The sequence below is a fragment of the Sciurus vulgaris genome, assembly GCF_902686455.1.
Source record: "Sciurus vulgaris genome assembly, chromosome: 15".
Lineage (NCBI taxonomy): Eukaryota > Metazoa > Chordata > Mammalia > Rodentia > Sciuridae > Sciurus > Sciurus vulgaris.
The window spans coordinates 2,730,535-2,751,241 of record NC_136476.1 but is presented as its reverse complement, the minus strand read 5'-3'; positions in this window follow the sequence as shown (position 1 = coordinate 2,751,241).

Genomic DNA, 20,707 nt, shown 5'->3' with positions numbered 1-20,707 from the left:
AAGAAAGGAGAAAACTAACACCAGGGATACCTGAATCAGTACCATGCCTGGAATCATTTTTATTTTATTTACTTATTTATTTAGTGTTACAGGGGATTGGATCCAGGGGCACTCTCTCTCCAGCCCTTTTTATTTTTCAGTTTCAGAAAGGGCCTCACTAAGTTGCTGAGTCTGGCCTTGAACTTGTGATTCTCCTACCTCCACCTCCCAAGTCACTGGGATTACAGGTGTGCACCAGCTTGCCCACTTCATGCCTGACATTATATACTTATGCCTAATGTACAAATAAGGTAAGTGAGGCTCAGCAAGGTGAAAAACCTCCTCAAGAGCTCACAGCTCTAGCAGGAGCATCTGGATTTCATCTCAGGTCTCCCCAACTTCAAAGCCCATGTTCTTTTCATTTCTTGGGCTCCCTCCCTGCCTACTATAGTGGAAAGGCCCCTCACTCCATGGGCTCACATCAGCTCTTCCTGGAAGTTCAACATAGATTCCTACTGAAGGCAACTGGCCATTGACTAAGAAAAACGTTTTAGTCATACTTACTGAAATCACTGACATTTAAACCTATAAAATATAAATGTGTACATATTATGCACATATGTAACACATTTATTTTATGCATATATACATGTAATACATATATAGCATACATATTTGGGGAGCAATATAAAGAGACCACATATAAGATTAAGAAAACCATCATAGTAAATGAGGAACGAGATATTGCTAAGATTAAGATTAATAAGAGATTAATAAAACCTTGTGGGTCTTAGACTGATATCACAGCAGTTATGTGTCTATCAGACTCACAAGACACAAATAAGCTGAAACCCAGAAGTGCTGACTTTCTATTATGGAAGGCTGTAGGCCTGGAGATATACTCAGTCCAGCAAGAGGCTCAGCAACACCTACGCCACAGCTCCTTTGACCCACATGGGGCATGCACAGCTGCCATGGGTGAGAGTCAAAGCATGAGGGAGTCATCAGCACAATGAACAGCACAGAGCACTGTGGTTTCCCACCAATGTTTAATTCCACCCTCACCCTGCAGGCCCAGGCCCTGCATGCCAACTCACAGTTTCCCCTGCCAAGTAAAGTCTCCCAGATCAGGGACTTCACCAAAGCAAGATTCCTCAATTGGTTTCTATTCTACAGTTTCTACATAGCAATAGTATGAGAAGATTGCCTCTGGGGTCACCCAGGCTTGATGTCAAACCTTGTTTCTTAGGTATCATGCTAGAGAAGAATATTCAAGAAGCTGTGTGGTATGGTATATGTTCTGCATCACTAAGGACTCTAATGGGCTAAAAGAAACAGAAAAGTAACCAATATTTGCTTAAATACATAGGGACTCACAGAAGATGCCCAAGAATGCATTCCTGAGCTGTGCAGCTGCCTAGGGGTGAATCCTAAGAGTGTGGAATTCTGCCTGTGCCTATGGCCTGTGGTCTCCACAAAGATATAGAGCTGCTTCTGCCCTCGCATCTGCATGACAGTCCACAAGAAAAAGGAAGGGAAAGGAAAAGGGGACAGAATTCACAATAGGAACACAAAAACTTTTCCTAAATCCCAGCAGACATCCTCTCACATCTCATCACCTTGGCTTTATCACTCAGCCGTCATAGCTGCAAGGGAATCAGGGAGAATGTTCTGATAAGGCCAGCTGTCCCAAACAAAACAGGGTTCTATTGGTAAGAAAAAAAGGGGAGATTGGATAGGTAATTTGCAATTTCTATGATATATGACAACCTTAAAAATGATTTTTCAAACTCATCAGGCCCCACACAATTTAGGGTGGCCTACTCTATATACTCAAGCCTCTTTCCAGTAAACAAATCTTCCTCTCCCTGGCCACAGCTTTCCCATCCCACCCCCCACACCAGGGAGCTAAACAAACACAGGTGTCTGTTCTCCACACACCCCAATACCTCCACTAGCCACAAGCCCTTTAGGGAAACCACTGAGGAATTTCTATTCCAGGCCTCCTTTTTAGAGCTTCAGCAAAGGCTTGATTTTTACAACTAGAATTTGGAAGGAATGCTTGAGAACACAGCATTTCTCCAACAGAGCAGGAACCCACCATTCCCCTAGGCAAGCCCCCAACTTTGCTCAGTTTTCTTATTTTTCAAACTAGTTGCTACCCCCTAAGTTATGCTATAAAAATTGTGTGGTGACTATGACCTAGATACTTCTTAGAGCATCTTGGAGCCATTCTTAGGGCTGCTTGGAGATACTCCAATGCAATCAACCTAGTGTGGTCAAAACTCACAGTAAGTAGTGAACTCCTTGACATGGGAGACAGCCAAGAAGAGGCTTCCTGGTCACCTCTTGAGGACAACAGTGTGGTGTATCAGAGAAAGGCTGGATGTTCCTTCTGACTCCAAGAGTCAATCCTTTGTATCTTTATGGTTTGCTATTTCCCCTTAAAACAACATCAAACAAAGTTATGGGGCTCCCAACAAAGAGAAAGATGAGTCACAGAGTTTGAAGATTGTATTCAGGGAAGCTTGATGGTAAACTCAACTTGCAGTTGACTGGCATGAAATTCTAGATGATTCTTGAGAGCACCAATTTAGAAGTTTAAAAAAAAATAAAGTCTCCTGAGAAGAAGTGCCTCATAAGAGCCTCATGGGGGTGATAAAAAATATTTGAAAGCTGCCAGCTGGAATTTCAGGAACTATGGGATGGAGAGGAGAATACTGTGACTACTGTTCATTATAAAACTAAAAAAAAATAAAACTAACCCATCTTCTCCTTCATGTAGGAGATCTGGGAATGGGAAGAGAAGATGCCACTGAACAAAAAAGTAGACAGTACTAGTGTGAAATTTTAAAAATCTTAACCCAAGAATTTGAGAAGCTGAAAGCTATATTAAGAAGGCATAAAAGTTTCTAACATGCTCTAAACAAAATTAAAATTGCTTCTACAAAGGTGGGTCTTAGAATCACAAGGACTAGTTGGAAAAATATCTACAGATAAATAAAATCATCTTCTTTAGCTACAGGAGTAATATTTTGGAAATAACAATCTATAGGTAGTAGATTGATTACAAAAATTGTCCTAATTCTCCACCACGTCCTGTATCACTCTTCATCATGTGACTGTGCAATCTTTCCTATCTAGAGAGTCTATTTCCCTACCCTCAAATCTAGGCTGGGATTTCCAGTCAACAGAAGGTGGCAGAAGTCAAAACATGTCAAGTCCAAATCTTGGCTGCAAAAGACTTCGTCTACTTCTCTTTTGAAACCACTTCTGCCATAAGCCAAGCTGGGCTAACTCATAGGAAGATGAGAGTACTTTTCTTCTAGCCACAGTCAACTTACAGCCTGCCAACTGCTGGACAAGGGAAGATGACCAATCAAGATGTGCAGAGCACAGAGCTGAAGAAATAGATCGGGTTGGAAAGCGCTCACCTAGCGTGCCCAAGGGCTGCGATTCAAATCCCCGGTGCCTCAGAGGGAAAAAAATAAAGATGTGCAGAGCTGCCTGCCTGCTCCACAGCTGGCCTCAAATGCATGAGGGAGTCCAGGAGCTAAAGAACTCCTAGGCTTTTGGGAAATAATAAATGTTTATTCTTTTAAACCAAAGTCAGTTCTTTCTACCAAGGACCAGAGAGTAAGTATTTTAGCTTCCTAGGCCACATATGGCCTCTGTTGCATATTCCTTTGGGTTTTTTAAACATTGTAGAGATATAAAGCCATTCTCACCTTGTGGGTACCACAAAAACATGATGTGGACCATAGTTTGGCAATCCTTGTAAGTCACTGAGCTTTGGGAGGGTTTGTTACACAGCAAAAACTAACTAATACACTATATGGTTTTTACTTGTCCTATGCCTTGCTCCCTTATAGACAGAAACTAAATTATGAGAGTCATTTCCTTCAATATGAAAGATCAACTGCTACAAGAAAGAAAAAGGCCATTGATCTACTTTCAGTCTCAGAGATGATTTTCTGAGTTCCTTTCATAAAACAAGAGCCATAAAGCCGGTCTTTGTGATGAGACAGAGATTTGTAAACTTTGACTAACATGGGACTCCAGAAAAGGATGCCAGTATGTAATCCCAAAATGTCTGATGGGAAAAGTTTTCCTTCACTGGAGTTGCTGGAACAGACAGAAGTTGTCATCCTGTAGCAGAGACCAGCAAGGATCCAGAGACAGAGTGAGTCAGCAGCCTCCTGAATGACCATGAAGTCATGTAAGCTCAACCCCACGAGACTCTAGCTATCATTTTGTGGAGATATAAAGAAAAGGGGAAGGAAATTAGAAAGCATGAGCATTTATCTGAGTCATGCCAAGAATGAATAGGCTCTTTAAATTATTGGATTGGACTGAGTTTTCTGGACTGGGCTTAATTTAGTTTTTTCTTGCTACTCATTGAGTTTAGAAACTTAAAAGGAAGCGTCATGGTTTGGATATGAGGTATCCCCCCCAAAATCCTATGTGACAATGCAGGAATGTTTCGAGGTGAATGATAAGAATTGTATCCTAATCAGTAGATGGGCTAATAATTTGAAAGGACTGCTGGACCGGGTGGTAACTATATTCAGGTGGGGCATGGCTGGAAGAAGTGAATCACTTGGGACATGTGCTTGGGGATGATATTTTGGCCCTGGCACCTCTCATATTCACTTTCTCTCTTGTTCGTTCTCTCTCTCTCTCTCCCCCCTCCCCCTCCCCCTTTACCCCTCCTCTCCCCTTCCCCCCCCCTTCTCTCCTTTCCTCCCTCAATCTTTCCTTCCCAGCTGCCACGAGGAAAGCAGAGTTTTCCTCCTCTCCTTGACCTTCTACCTTGATGATTTGCCTCATTTCAGGCTCAGAGCAATGGAGTCAACCACCCATGGATTGAGACCACTGAAACTATGAACCCAGATTAAATTTTTCCACCTCTAAGTTGTTCTTGTCAGGTATTTTGATCACAGTGATGAAAATCTCACTAACACAGGAAGATAAATCAGTTGTTGGAAATTATACGCATCTGTTAGGGGTCAAATGGTGTTTCCTCAAAAAGATACGTGGCCTTATTTGGAAATAAGGTCTTTGCAGATAGAATCAAGTTCAGATGAAGTTACTGGGGTAGGCTCTAATCCAACATGAATGGTGTTCTTAAAAGAGAAGAAGACAGAGGCTGGGGTTGTAGTTTGGTAGTAGAGCACTTGCCTAGTGTGTGTGATGCACTGGGTTCAATCCTCAGCACCACATAAAAACAAATAAATAAAGGGATTGTGTCCATCTACAACTAAAAAATGAAAAACATAGAGAAGAAGATAGATACCCACAGGGAGAATGAGTTCACATGTCCATGGAGGAAAAGATCAGAGTTAGTACAACTTTACAAGAAAAAAAATGCCAAGATTACCAGATACCAGGAGCTAAGACAAGTGTGAAACAATTCTCACCTTGATTTCAGACTTTCAGCTTCCATAACTTAGAGATGATAATTTCTGTGATTTTAAGCTACTCAGTCTGTGGTACTTTGTTACAGCAACCTTGGGGAAACAAAAATACAAAGAAAAAAAAAAAGAAAGAAAACCACAAAGTCCACTGTTTTTAAAGAAACTATTTATATCTCCTCATCCATATCAGTGATTATTCCAACATTGCTTTTTCTTAAATCTCACTTCTAAAATTCATGCTACCCCTTTAGGGACTCTTGAGCACTGACAGAAAGGAAGGCTTATCTGCCCCCCAGAGGACAATATGAACTTAGAGGTCTCAGCGAGGGCGTAGTCCAGTGCCTCTGAGACTTTCTTAATAGCTTGGGATTTGGTTTTCAGGGGAAAGGCTGATGTGTTTTGCAAGAATAGCCTACCTTTTCAGAGCTTTAACTTTGGAGGTACATTAAAATTTAAAATGTGATGCGAATGAAGATTTCTGGACCCCATCATTAGAGAGTCTGATGCGCTTTGTTTAAAGAAAGAAATTCTAGAATCTGTATCTTTAGCAAGCACCCTTTAGTGGCAAAGCAGTTTTTAGAAAAACAAAAAAAGAACCTTCCCTAGAAGAAGCCATGGAGCCACCCCAAAATTCAAAGTGGCAGAAAGCTCCCATTCATCCCTTGACCACTTGTGAAGCTGTCCCAGTGTGGGGATGACTAAGGAAGAGCTTGGGCTCCACAAGGCTCCTTCTCATCTGTGAGACCCCTCAGACAGGAGGAAGAGGAGGAGGGCTGAAGTAACCCTTCCCTGGGTGCTTAGACTGTGAGAGGAGCGCCCCCTAGTGGCCACACTTAGTTTCCTTGGTACCTGCTCTTGGGTACTGAGCCAGTAGCTCATCTCCCTCATGGCAATAAATGGCTACAACCATGAAGCAGGGCGATCGGGCCACTTATTGTCATCTCAACTCATGACAACAAATATGAAATCGTAACACAGAAGCAGAACATCCACAGGAAATAGCAACTGCATTTTATGGGTTTTAAATTTCATACCAGAAGAGAAAATCACTACTGAGATCTGAAAAGCTGAAGTCATGTATTTTTTCAAATCCATTTCAGAAGAAAACAAGACAAAATTGTAAAACACAGGGAACTGGGGGAGACCAGAGGGTGCAGGCCATTTGGAAAACTCTTTGGAAAACAAATCTCGGTGTAATTTTAAGAGGAAAAGAAATTAAATAGCACTTTTTTTAAATTAAGATTTTAAAATGTATTTTATTTTTAAAGCCAATGTCTACTATAAAATAAATTGTGTTTCCAACCAATCCCATTCTGCTAAGTTACAAAATAATAAAATAACATACCTCAGCATTCAATCTCTCTCCAACCAGTTCCTATTGTTTGCAAGCATCTGTGTATGTGATAAAATAATTCCATCATTTCCCTGAACATCTATGTAGTGGGCTTCGCATGTTATCTCTACTGATTTAAACAATTCTGCCAGGTAAATATTATTATTATTATTTATATCTTTATTTATTTTTATGTAGTGCTGAGGATCAATCCGACCCAGTGCCTCACACTAGGTAGAACTAGGCAAGTGCTCTACCCCTGAGCTACAGCTCCAGCCCCCAGATAGGTATTATTAATCATATTTTTTAGGTGAACAACTGAGAAATTAAGTAATTAAACAAACTCCCTAATACTAAGTAAAAGATCTGGGATTAGGATTAATACTTCCTCAACACCAGAACTCGAGAATAATCTTCTGTTACACTCACTTCTCCAAAGAGCTGGATCATGTCTTAAACTTCCATTTTCCACAATAAAGATAGTGCTCAGAATGAGAATTAACATTATGCAGGCATAAGGAATCTCCTTGGGATGATGAAAATGTTCTACAACTGAATTGTGGTGATGGCTGTAAAATTAAGAAAAGTTACTAAAAATCATTGACTTGTACACTCGGCATGGATAAAGTCTTTGAAATGTAAATTATATCTCAATAAAGCAGATAAAAATACAAGGTAAAAAAGGAATAATCCACTTCAATTAAGATAAAATTATGAGACATGAGTATAAGGAATACAGATTTTGATAGACCTGTTTCCCCACAAACTTTGGGATAAAATTAAGTGTAGATCAGATCTAGAAGTAAAATAGCACAGCAGGCCTAGGGCTGTGTCACAAAGATGGACTTTGGAGCCTTGGGGCACCCTCTGAATTTCTCTACCCATTAATACCCACTTTCTTTATTTTTCCCTTCCTACCAAAATCTGTTTTCAGACCTTTTATTTATACCAATGTGTAAATGACTGGTTCACACTTAAACAACTTCTCTCTAAAGTATTAAGTGATTTTAAATCTCTAAATATTTCAACTGGATTCCAAATCACACCAAAATCAACATACAAAATCTAAACCCATTCTTACCACAACCCCAATTGCCCTATTAGCTAGGCTGTCTCCCCACTCTCACTTCCCTGACTCTGTTTGCCATCCGTGGTCCTCTGCCTCCTGCTCCATCAGCTAACACAGATCTTGGCAGATTCATAAAGTCTCCCAGCTCCAAGTATGTTAGGGAGCCCCAGAGGTTCTGTCCTATCAGTTCTTGGGTAGTCTAAGGCTGTCACCTAGCAGTCAACATTTGTATCTTTCTCTGTTGCTCCAGCCCTTTCCACTAAGTACACTACATTGTTGAGACTTCGGCGCCATTTTGCTATGGACCACTGTGCCCTGTTCCTTGGCAAGCCGAGTACCTCAGTTGGCCAATGGGAGGCTTTGGAAGCTAGATCTAAGGAGTGAACACAGCTGCAGGTTGAGGTATGGTGAAGTAGGATACTGAACTGTGCTGGTAGGAAGGTCCCAGATCAGTCCTGCCTCCCAACCCCCATCCCCAGAAGGAAATTCAAAATCAAAGCTAGGAATGTTATCTGAATAAGATCTTCTCACCGGAAGGACTAGTTAACAAATTGCCTTCCTGTAATAAATGGAAATAGAATCCAAGGATCATTTTTAATCTTGATGGACAAACTATCCAAGCACTTTGCAGCATGTTACTCAGAGCGAAATTACACTGAAGTCAGCTTATAAGTCAACCCGTGGTGACCTGTCCCACTCCAGTGAAGCCTTAAATTACCCAGCCTGCCAGAGGCCAGAAAAATTAATACCACATTGCTTTAGCTATTCTGAGCACAGAGCAGGTACCAGAACAGGTAGAATATTACAAGGCTTCTTATTATAAGTGGGATGTTGTCTAAGAAATCCTATAATCAAACTGAAAAGGTAAAATTAACAGGCGATTGTGTCCATTAATTTTTAAAAATTGGTAGATAAGCATATTGGGAAGTTATATGCTTAATTATCTGGTTGGATTTTTGTGTTTTGTCTTTTTTTTTTTCTTTCCCCCTGATTTCAATCTCCTGGGCAACCCTCTGAGCCTTGCTTTTTCAACAGAATATTCTCAAGCAGCCCTTTAAAAAATCAGCCACTGTTCAGTTTTTTTTTTTTTTTTTTTTTTTTCCTCTGTTGAAAGAAGCAACAAAATCTGTAGTTTTAATTTGTAACTTATAGGATTCTAAAGAGCCTAAAAATGTAGATACCGGCCCTACCTGGGATCCTGCTGCCAGGGATCAGTATCTCTTGGAAGCATTTATTTACTTTCATCTTTGCTGTTGTACTTCCTAAGTTCATATGAAAACTCTCATCACAGGGATAACTGGGCCTCCTGTTCTCTCAAATAATTGTTCCTTTCGGTTTAGACAGAGATTACAATGCATTTTCCTAAACAGCTTCATGCTTTTGTTATGAATTACCATTCTGAGGAGGAAACCAGATGAGGCCTTCGGAATTACTTACCATATCTTAGGAAATGGGGAGAGGGGAAGGTAGTTTCTCTTTATCCAGACTTCCACTTTCTGAGCTAACAGGCAACTGTGGTCAACCATGGGGCAAAAATACTAATATCCATCTTGGTTTTTTCAACAGAACTTGTTTTACGGTATATTTTTATAATTGTCCTATTTTATTTGTAGTTATTGTTATTAGTCTCTTACTGTGCCTAATTTATAAATTAAACCTTATCGTAGGTATGAATGTAAAGGAAAACACATTTGTGCCTGAGCTCTGGTACTATCTGCCGTTTCGGGCGTCCACTGGGAGTGTTGGAACATATCCTCAATAGATAAGGGAGACTAATGTCTGATCCCCACATAGTGCTATTTTGGCAAGACCCAACATCAGGAGCCCTGGATGAACCTTTTCCTGCCCTAATATCCACAACCTCTCATCCTGTGCATGCAGTGTGCATGTGATCTAAGGCTGGGCCCAGCAGAAGGCAACTGTGCAGCCAAGCAGGGAGACTCTAGAGCAGGAATGAAGCTCCCAGCACTTCATGAGTCATGCCCTGAAGAACACCTTGACACAATCCCCGTCCTTGCAAAAGGTTAGTGTCTAGCTGGGGAAATTAAATCAACAGAGAGGAAACTATTAGAGAATGAGGCTGAGCCAAGGGGCAGAGGACGGGGGCTAATTCTTAGAAAAGTCACTGGTAAAAATAAAGTGGATCAGAGGAGGTGAGATTTGCACGAGATGGATTGAAAGAGGCAAAGAAGGAAGGCAGAAGTGTTTGGGGTAGTGGGTGATCCATTGAGAAAAGGTGCAAGGGATGCCGGCATAAGTGAGAGAGAGAAACTGACTCAGTCAGAGTCTGGGAAAGGAAAAGAAAGCTCTTGTTCAAAGCAGGTGGGAAAGTGAGGGTTAAGAAGAGAGCTGTCTGCTGAGGTGATGGCAGATGTACCCACTGACATCGGATGGTGCGGGATCCTTGGGCAAGCAACAGTGGGGAGCCCTAAGCCCAAATGGACAGGGGAAGAAAATGGAGTAGCAGGACTCAAGGAGGACAGCTCTCTAGAGAGAGCTACCCAGAAGCACCAAAGGCCTCCACAGGAGGTGGCAGCCAAGCCAACAAGAGCCCTCAGGGGTGACACTTGCCCCCCTCCCCACCATCCTCCTGTCAGTGCCTCCAGCCCTCTGGGACCAAAGAGACTCAGGAAGCAACTAGTGCCTCTAAAGCATGAGGTGGAGACCTGGAAAGAAAAGGGCAGAGAGTGGATCTGGAGGGACCAAGAAAAGAAAAGATTCACCACTGATGAAATTGACTAGAGACCAGCCCACGATGGACATTTTAACAAATCAAAGCAGACAAGACCCCTGAACAGATGGAATATAATCAATCCTCTTGTCTTCTAAGTCTCTGCTTAGATATTAGATAGGCCCCCAAGACCCCAAACACTCTCCAACACACCACACTGTGTGAGTGCCCCCACAGTGCTCATTTGTACTTCTGTTCCCTTTGCCGTGCCTCAGCATTTGCCCCCATGAGAGTGAGATTCCAGAAACCTCTGCACTGAGAATAACGCCTGCTGGGGTCCCCGCCAGCTAAATCTAGAGGATTCCTCCTGGATGAGAACAAACACAAGCCCAAGGGCCAAGTGTGCTAGAACCCACCTCCAGTCTTTGAAGGAGCTGCTGGGGAGCAGAGCAAGAAACAGGAGGGAGAGGGGCCAAAAAGCAACTTCCTGAGTGTCACCTGTCTGCCCCGAAGCTGGCCACAGAAGGTGACCACAACATATGGCAGAGAGCTCTATGTCCCCTGAAAGGATATTTCTCTGCATCTCTGGAATATACAGCTGGCAGCCCCCTCACCACCCAACTGCCCCCTCTTGTTTGCTGAAGCAGCCAGGGCAGGCCATACAACCCCAGGGCCTTTCCGGTAGGAGGGTCCTCAGCCAAACAAGGATTTATGGTGCACCCAGTTCCTGGGAGAGGAAGAACTGTTCTGACATCAAAAGGTCCGTCAGCATCGCTGTTCCAGAAACTGCTAACGCGATGAGTGGGCCGCACAAAGGTAGCAGGGTAACGATTAGCTCATCTCTAATTATATGGGATTTACGATTAGGCAGCAAGTTTATTTCGGAACACTGCAATAACAAGACGCCAGCAGTGGAGAGGACGAGGGGGCGGAGTTCTAGCTTGGCCTTTAGAATATAATAGCTTGCCGTTGCCGTGGAAACCAGCTCCCTGGGAGTTCACAGGCACCTTATTCTATAATTATAAGAGATCTGATAAGGGGGGTGGGGATGATGGTGTGTCCCCCCCCCCCCTTTATAAATTGTATTCAGTGGCTGAAAATAGAAGAACCTGGAGAACAAAGCCTATTATTAACCACCATCTGCTAAGAGGCGGCTGCACTTCAGCTGCCTAAAGAGCTTGTTCCGGAAAGTTCTTGCAGATGTGCTTAGAAGGCCAGGGGTCAGGCAGGACTGCAACCTTGAGAGGGAGCCTGTGTCCAGGCAAACCCAGCAGAAATCTCACTTCAGGTCAAAATGGGACACCCCCCCCCCCACACACATGGATCCATTGTCTGAGGGGACTACTCAAAACCCCATCCCAGAAAAATGCACCATTTACAGAATCTCCTTTCTCCCTCTGGAACTCCTTCCCCCTCATTCCCAGATTTGAAGTCCAGGTGGAATCCCAGCCATCCAGTCTTGAGACTTGGGGCAAACTTCTTAAGCTATCTCAATGTCAGTTCTTTCTTGGTTAAAGGTTGTTACAAGGATTACACAAAATAACTAAAAAGAAGAGCACATGTTTGGTACACTGGAAATTTTGTCTCAAACAGCTGAACCATCTCAGGAACAGAGCCAAACTTGCTTTGGGAGAAAATCACTCTTCATTTCAAAATCAAACCACCCATTTTCAGGTTGAATGATTTTATCAGTAATACCACAGTAGACATTGAACAGAATAGGAATGCCCTGTTGTTATAATAATAATAATGACGACAACAACATTCATTTGTGAAATTCTATAGCTCTAAAGTGTTTTCACCATATTTCATTGAGGCTGTATGTGGTTGTAATGGAGTAAGTAGTTTCTCTGTGGACTCATTTATAAGGAAGCTTAAGCAGTTGGAAAGCTTTTTTTTCTAAACAGCAGTCCCTTTTTAAATGGGTCATGGTCATTAAAAACTAAAGCCCAGCAGTATCAAGTATGGTTGTGTATGTTAAAGACTATGAGTCAATAAAATCACCAGAAACTGTTTTCTAAAGCTATTCAAATTCTACATATAAGAATTCATCCAACTGCCCTCTAAAAGCAGGAAATGAGTGAGAAGACTAGAGAATGTTTCATCCTATTCATGACCATAGTTGCCTGTTGTCCTGAGTTAATGGTCTTTAAAAGCGAGAGACATATTGGGAGGAAATATCACCATTACTTGCTTCTTTTTTTCCCCATCAAGACTCCCATGGATCACCCATCTCTTCTAGAAGCAGCAAGAGTGTTCACTGATCAGTGTCTGCTCTCAGTTAGTATCAGTTAGTGTTATGACTATGCATAATAGCATCTCAAAAGAACAATAGATAAAATGAGATTGAAATGGATATATGTCTTCAGTATTACTCCAGAGTTACCATACAGGGATGATGAGGGGATTCTGCTCATGGCTTCCTCAGGGATCTAGCTCATCACTCTGCCATCTCTATAACTTGGCTGTATCCTAATGGTCCACCATGGAATACAGAGCACTGGCCCTCACAACTGCATTCCAGAGAGTAGGATGAAGAAGGGAGAAAGAATGGGAGGAGGCGAAGGCTGAAGTGTAAGCTTCTTTCCTTTTAAAGAAGGTTCTTAGGAACTTCCATACAATAATTTTGCTCCCTCCCTTAGCCATATGACCACCTTAGCAACCAGTGAGGTTGGCTAGAAAATGAAGTCTTCAAGCTGGGCAACCACATTCCCAGCTTAAAATCAGGGGTGCTTGATGAAGGTGAAGTACATATTAAGAACACCAGCAATCTTCACCTTGGTCTTTTACACTTTGATTCTGTTTCAACATTACTTTTTTGCTAGGTGACTCACTGAGGTCATGCTCAAGTCCAGGTTCAACTACATGGAACCAGGAAGTTTCTGTATGGCCTGAGCTAACCCGAGGCCCTTGTACTGTGGTGCCAACAACCACCATCTCACTCTCATGGGACACACAGCTGTGTTATAGGAATGACAGCCCCACCCCTATCCACAAGGAGCTTACCCCCTTCTGTGGTTCTCCTGTGAATTTCTCATGAGAAGACACCACCTCAAAGCCTCAGGTTGACAACAACCAGGAAACCAACCAAAAAGATGAACTCAGCAAAATGTAGGAACTTGCAAATACCAGTCTTAGAGATCAGGAACAGGTCCTTATTCCTCCAGTGTTGAAGATGAAAAACATCCCAGAAATCTGAGGCAAGCATAGAAAGCAAGTTTTATTTAAATAAGAATCAGAGACAGCAGACTTCTCCGAAGAGAAGAGAAGGGGCCCCAGAGCTGGGTGTCTGTGGGAGTGGTATGTCTTGCTTTTTTATAGACCCCCCAAACCCCCCACCTTCTCTTTCTTCTCCATGTACAAGTCTAAGGGCAGGAAGGAGCAGGAGCAGAGGGGGTAATCTTTAGCCACCCATTGTGCCAGGAAGTGTGATCCCTGAGGTTAACTGTTAGCTACCCATTGTCTTTTCTTTGATAACCAGCCCTCGTGCCCTAGACCCCCCTCAATCATTACCTACACTGACTGCCAGGCCTTTGCCCCTGCCTCAGTTTTCTGAGGAATGTGACATAGCCTGTCCACTCAGGTCAGGTGGGGCTGCAGGCAGATTGCTTTTGGGCAAAGAAAGCATATGGGGCACCAGCACAGTGGGCTCATTTTATAGAATTATTCTCTTTACCCCCTGTTCCCACCATCCTCATCTATTTGTCCCTTTAGAGTATTAGAAAGATAATGGACTTTATCACAGAAGTCTAAGGCAAAAGAATGTGCGGAAACCTTGGGAGGACCCGAGCAGAGGCTGTGAAGGCATGCAGGGTTCTCTCTCTCATTTTTCTCTCCCTTTCTTGCTGAGGGCATGCGTTTCCATGGGAGGGACAATGTGGCTTTTGAGCTTTTGTGTTAGTCAGCTTTTCATCACTGTGACCAAAATTCCTGACTAGAACATCTTAGAGGAGGAAAAGTTTACTTTGGCTTCACACTTTCAGAGGCTTGGTCCATGGTCAGTCAATTCCATCCCTTGGGCCTGAAGTGAGGCAGAGCATCCTGAAAGAAAGGAATGGTGGAGGAGAGCTGAGAGAGAGTGAGTCATGGACACAATATAATCCCCAAGGACCAGTGACCTGCTTCATCCAGTCATGCCCCACCTGCCTACAGTTACCACCCAGTGATTGATTCCAACTATTAATCCTCACATGGGTTAATCCACTGATGAGGTTACAGTTCTCATAATCCAATCATTTCTCCTCTGGAAATTCATGCATCGTCACATGAGCTTTTGGGGGGACGCCTCATATTCAAACCATAACAGCTTTCCATCAAACAGCTTCAGTCACTTAAGAGAGACTCTGAGCAGATGTTCTCTCTGGTGAAAAGTCAAGAAACACCAGGAAGAGATCCACTTGTCCAGCTTAGTCATGTGCTCACCCAGGAGAAGCAGGCCCGTCTAGGTGGGCCAGACCTGAACTACACAGATGGAGCAGGAGAAGCACAGTTCCTCTAAACGCGTAGCCCATTGGGCTGATTAAAACAATAACTTTCCATGACAACAATCATTCACCAATCTCTACTGAATGATTTTCACAACAGGTTGAAATATTGTGGGAAGGAATCACAAAGCTGTTGTCACTGAGCATTCATCCCCATGACCCTCCCTGTTCAGTTCCCAGAGCCCTGGTGTACCTCTTTACCTTGAGGAACAGTCTCTCTGCCCACAGCTCCATAGATAGACTCATGAACCCTGTCCAGAAATTCCTGGTCTTGCTCCAGGAAGGGAGTCTCTCAAAATCAGTGCACATCAAACACCCAGGAAAAGTATCAAACTGGATTGTGTGTAGACAGAGCAAAGGGGAATAAATGGACCAGAACAAGATTCCGCCCTAACTAGACTGGTTTTCAGTTCCTTTGCATGACACCAAGAGGGTCTGGAGAGCTGATTCCAAGGGAAAGGCTGGCTCCACACTGTGTCCCCAGTGCAGAAGTGGCAGTAGTACAAACCTCTGCTCCTAAGGATTAGGAGCAGCATCCCCAATAAGTCTGTGGGAATGACTGGAGCTTTAGGTTCCTTGAACTTAATTCCCTCCCTCTGAGATTCTGTGACCTACCCAGCATCCTTCTATATAAACTCCTTCTCTGCTTCAATCAGCTGGAGATAGCTTCTGGGACTTGCAACTAGGACCTGTGACCCACACATTATCATAGAGAGACTGGTGATGACCTTCATTTGTGAATACTCCATATGTTCCTCCAGTGAACAGAAGGCAATTAACAAGACTCGATAGTAATTCACTACAAATAAAATGCCCTGTGTCTCGGAACACTCACAAGCACAGTGGATATCTGAACATCAGTATGGGTTGATCAGAAAAAGAAGATGCTGTCGTCTGAAATCTCCAGATAAAATTCAGATGAAAGACCATGAGGGTGTGGGTGGTGGAAGGAGACATGTGAAAATAAAACACAAACTCGATTCATTATTGCATTTGCATTTAGGAAAGAGTCTTCGGTGTCAGCGTGTATGTATGCCGCTGTGTTTTCTACAGTCTGTGCAATTTTTATACTGGATCCTCACTGAAACGAATACCTCGATATCCATAAGCAGAATCCATTGCACCTTGTTTACCACATAAACACTGTGGGCCCATAAAATATGGAAGAAATGATAGCCAAGTTATTACTTTTCAAAGAATCTCTGGCCCTGTACGGTTGCCAGTGTTGTGTGGGTAATCCAGAAGAGGTTTCAGAAGCAGACCTGAGGGCTTCCGCTTTGATGTTTATTCTCCTCATGACCAAGGCACTGTCATTTAGAGAAAGGCCATCCCTCTCCTTATCCTCATAGTAGGACACCCTCCTCCTCAGAGTGGTGAAACTCCAGTCAGAACCCAAATGTCCAAACACCCCAGTGCTGGCCCCATACTCATCCCTTTACAGAAATGGCAATGCTGAATAAAAATGGCCACAGGACTTAAGAAAACTAGCAAAGACACCAACTGCCACCCTTTTGTTTTCTCCCCGACCCTCTCCGTGCCTTTTGCTTCCTCAAGCGCTTGGGTAAAGCTGGCTTTCTGAGACTCTGAAATTTTGTCTCTAGTTGACCCCTATAAAAAAGTACTTCTGGATCATTAAGTAGATGTAGAGTTTGGGAGAGAGAGATATGAAGTTTTTGTAACAAAAAAAAAAAAAAAAAAAAGTTTTCCTTCTTTGTTCATCACCCCTTCCACAGGTTTTAACAGGCATAAGAAAGCAGTCTCTTGAAAACTGAGCCCCCTAAAATCATACCTACCTAGCAGAAGATGATACCTGGGCACTCACACATTTCAGGATGAAAAAGCCCCAGGAGGTAGGCTAAAACTCCTTAGAATTTGCACCTCACCATTCTACAAGAATCAGAGAAATCAGGTCAATCACCACGAAAATTAAAAATGTATGCTCTACCAGGAAAGATCATCCCTGCAGTGACTGTCCCAATTATGCCTCATTAAGATGGCCACAGAGGTCATGCTGGCCAGGATCAGTTTTAGATCGATTCTCAGCATCACCTGGACACTTAGAATCTTATATCTCCATCATTTGTTTTTCTCTTCTCAAGAGTGAGAGAAACAAAAGAACTAAACATATCAGTTCATGCACCCAAGTATTCATCTGAAGTCGTATATCTCAGCTGTTGCTAAACCAGCTCTCATTTTGCCATAAGTGACTCCTTTAAGGAAAAGAAAAAGAAAAGCCATCCTGTCATTCCTCAGATCACAAAACAGCAGTGCGAGGTTGCCACCTCACTTTGATGACAGAGCACCAAGAGGAAAACAGAGCTTACTAATAAGGGACTCACTTTTGCTCTGCCAGGCACTCAGAACCCTTCACTGACAGACCTACCTAGGGAAGGCTGTGTAAGCTTTAGGAAATGGATTAGGGCCCTGTGTTAGTCACCATTTCATTACTATGACAACGTTGGAGATTCCAGTCCATGATTGATTGGTCCCATTGCTTTGTGCCTATGACGAGGGTCCACATCATGGTGGGAGTCCTGGGTGAGTAAAACTATACACCTCATGATCAGGAAGCAACAAAAAGCCAGGACAGTGTTGGGATTCCACAATCCCCTTCAAGGGCACACTCCCAATGACCTCTAAAGACCTCCCATTAGACCCAACCTCCCAATAGCACCACCCTGGGGACTGAGGCTTAACACATGAGTCTTTGGGGACCATTTAAGATCCAAATTGTATGTGAAAGTATCCTAAAACTGCAGGTAGTGTAGAATAAAGGCAAAACATTAAGAAAATCCTTCTTCACTTGCATTTAAAAAATTCTTCTTCACTTTATGTCAGTGCTGCAATGTATAAATTCTCAAAATCCATTTTGTTTCCCTTCAATTTTTTAATTTTTTAGCTGTCTTGACTCTGGCCTTTAAAGTCAACCTAATGTTCTTTGAAGCTAACCTGATGTTCTTTGAACCCAAAATGCACAAGCCAGCTGTGGATCCCCCACTCACAAATTCTTTGTCCTTCATCTGTTTTCTCTCAAAATTTCATCTCCATCTATCAGTGATCTCCTTCTTCACAATTCCAACTTCACTATTGCCTCTGGACTTAACTTATTCAAAAAATACTTATTGAGTTCCTGCTGAATGCCAGGCACATTTCTTTCACAGCCAACAAGTCCATCAACAACCACTGTCCCCTGGAGTCCCTGGCCCATGAGACTCCTGACTGTCCCAAGTTAGAATCCTGGTTTTCTCTAAAGGACTGTCTAGTTCTGAGCCTCTACCATCAATTCCATCATCAAGCAAAGGAGAATCTCAACATAATTGCCATGTCAAACTTTTAATCGGGTTCAATGAAACCCAATAAAGTATAACAGGGCACACAAATCAATCAATCAATATATGTATTTAGTTATTTCATTTCTCAGAGCCTCTTTCCATGGACTCTGGCTGGCTCTCAACCTACACCAGTCAAGGCAGCCTCAGAAACTTTGGGTCCCCTCCTTTGATTGATAGACAGTCCATTGCCCTCTGAAAGTTTCCTGAATGTGTCCATCATCATGAACTCTTCTCTCTCTGGAACTAGAGGGTGAAGGAAGAAAAACAAAACAAAGGACGCTTTTTAAAGTAGAAATTCCAGGTAATGGAAAAACCAAATTCACCTGTGTTGTTTCTAGCAGTTTGGATGTTCTATCTCTATTCATGAACAATGATTTGGGATTTAATAAAATAAGTAAATAGCTTCATTGGTGGACCAGTTTGAAAATTAGCTACTAGGTGATGGACTTTGTTAGTTTGTTTTTTCAGATACTTTAAAATGCTTTTAGTTTGACATAATGCTCAGTTTTTTGTTGTTGTTGTTGTTGTTGTTGTTGTTGTTGTTTGTTTTAAAGTAGCAGAATTTCAAATTAAGAGGAGTTTAGCTCTGGATCTTAAGGTTGCAACCAGCACATTACTCATAAAAGCAAAAAGATGCAAAGTTGCAGTAAAACTGGAAGTAAAAGAAATTAATAATCTGACATTCTACAGGAAGAATTCATACCAACCAAACATACATAAAACCATGGAACAGAGAAGTAGATAAAGGGAGTTAAAGTTAAAATGGGTTTATGAACCCTTTTAGCAAACTTCTACCGCAGGAACACTACATCTTTGCTACCTATAAGGTGGCAGCTACTCTCCTACTATTATGAAACCACTTTCCAAAATGGCTAGTGTTTGTTTCATACTTTAGTAATCATTAGTGTTTGTCTGTCAAATATCTTCCTCCCTCTCTGTACTCCTCCTGTCCCTGCTTCATAGGTTTATGACAGAATAATATTTCCCATCCCCTTGGTATTAGATATAACTACATAACTCACTTTGGTCGTGGAAAAGTGATGTGTGCCGCTTCTGGGTAGAAACTTTAACACTAGTACATCATCACCCGCACTCCTTTGCCTCTGCTGAGTAGCCAGACATTCTCCTGATAGTGGTCTGATATTTTTGTGAAGAGTATCTTGTAACCCTAGTTTAGGGTATGTGAGTACGAGTCAGCATAGGTTAGGTTGTAGTTTGGTAACAAATATCCCCCTTTTTGAAACTGTTCTTTGTTTTTATAATAACTATATAGAACAGGGGATGACAAAATTTCCCATAGTCAGAGAGTAAACAGTTTACCCTTTCTGGATTTAATATCCTTGTTAGCACTCTCAACCCTGCTATTGTAGTATAGTCAGTCAGAGAATACATAGATGAGTGTGCATGGCTGTGTTTCAATAAAACTTTATTTATAAAACTAAATGGAGGGCCACACTTGACCCATGGGCCACAGTTTGCCAATCTTGATACAGAGAAAATGAAATTGACTTTGTACTGATTTTCCTTACTATTGAGCTTCAATTACTAACTTACACATTGTTCATTACACTGAAAAAGCTTTCTACAACTGCACTCAGGACAAAAATCAAAGCATAAGAATGAAATTATTTTAGCAATTGTAGAGCTTCTATTAATTGAATAACTGTGCTGGCTCCACAGGGAAAGAGATGGTATAGTCAAAAAAAAAGAAGATTAAGAAGGAGGTCCTTTTTTCCTGAGAGTTACTAAATTCTTCTGATTCCATCCATGGTTGGATGTTTACCCCCAAGAAATGCAGCACACACAATAATGCAGTGTACAAAAAATATTCAAATGACACATTTCCCTAGGCAACCTCCAAAAATACTTAAGGCTTCTTTGTGTAAATTTTTCAATTAAATAAACAATTGCTTGTACAATGCAATTAAATAAACAATTGCTTGTACATTTCTTCTTAAAGAAAAGGTTTATTAGGGAATTAAATGAAAGATTCAATTGATTTCTTATTTTGAGCAGTCACTATTGCAATTGGATAAATAAGTGAGTAAAATAAAGAGCATTCTGGAGCTGTTGGCTTTGGTGGTAGAATGTATTATTGACTCAGAATTCTTTCTTCCTCCCTCATCCTTGCCAACTTTTTCAGCAGGAATTTACTTCCCTGCCCCGTTGATGTTGGGTGCAGCCACATGACTTGCTCTGGCCCGTGAAGTGTTGACAGAAGAAGCAGTTTGCCAATTCAGAGCAGAGGTCTTTCCCAAGAGAATCTCTCAGGAGAACCCACCGTTCAGCCCAAAATCAAACTATTCCAACCAATCTGTAGATCTGTGGATGAGGAAAATTAATGTTTATTGTCTCAGGCTCCAGGATACTGACATTGTTCTTTATGCAATATGAATACAGTTATTATTTACTACTTTTATTT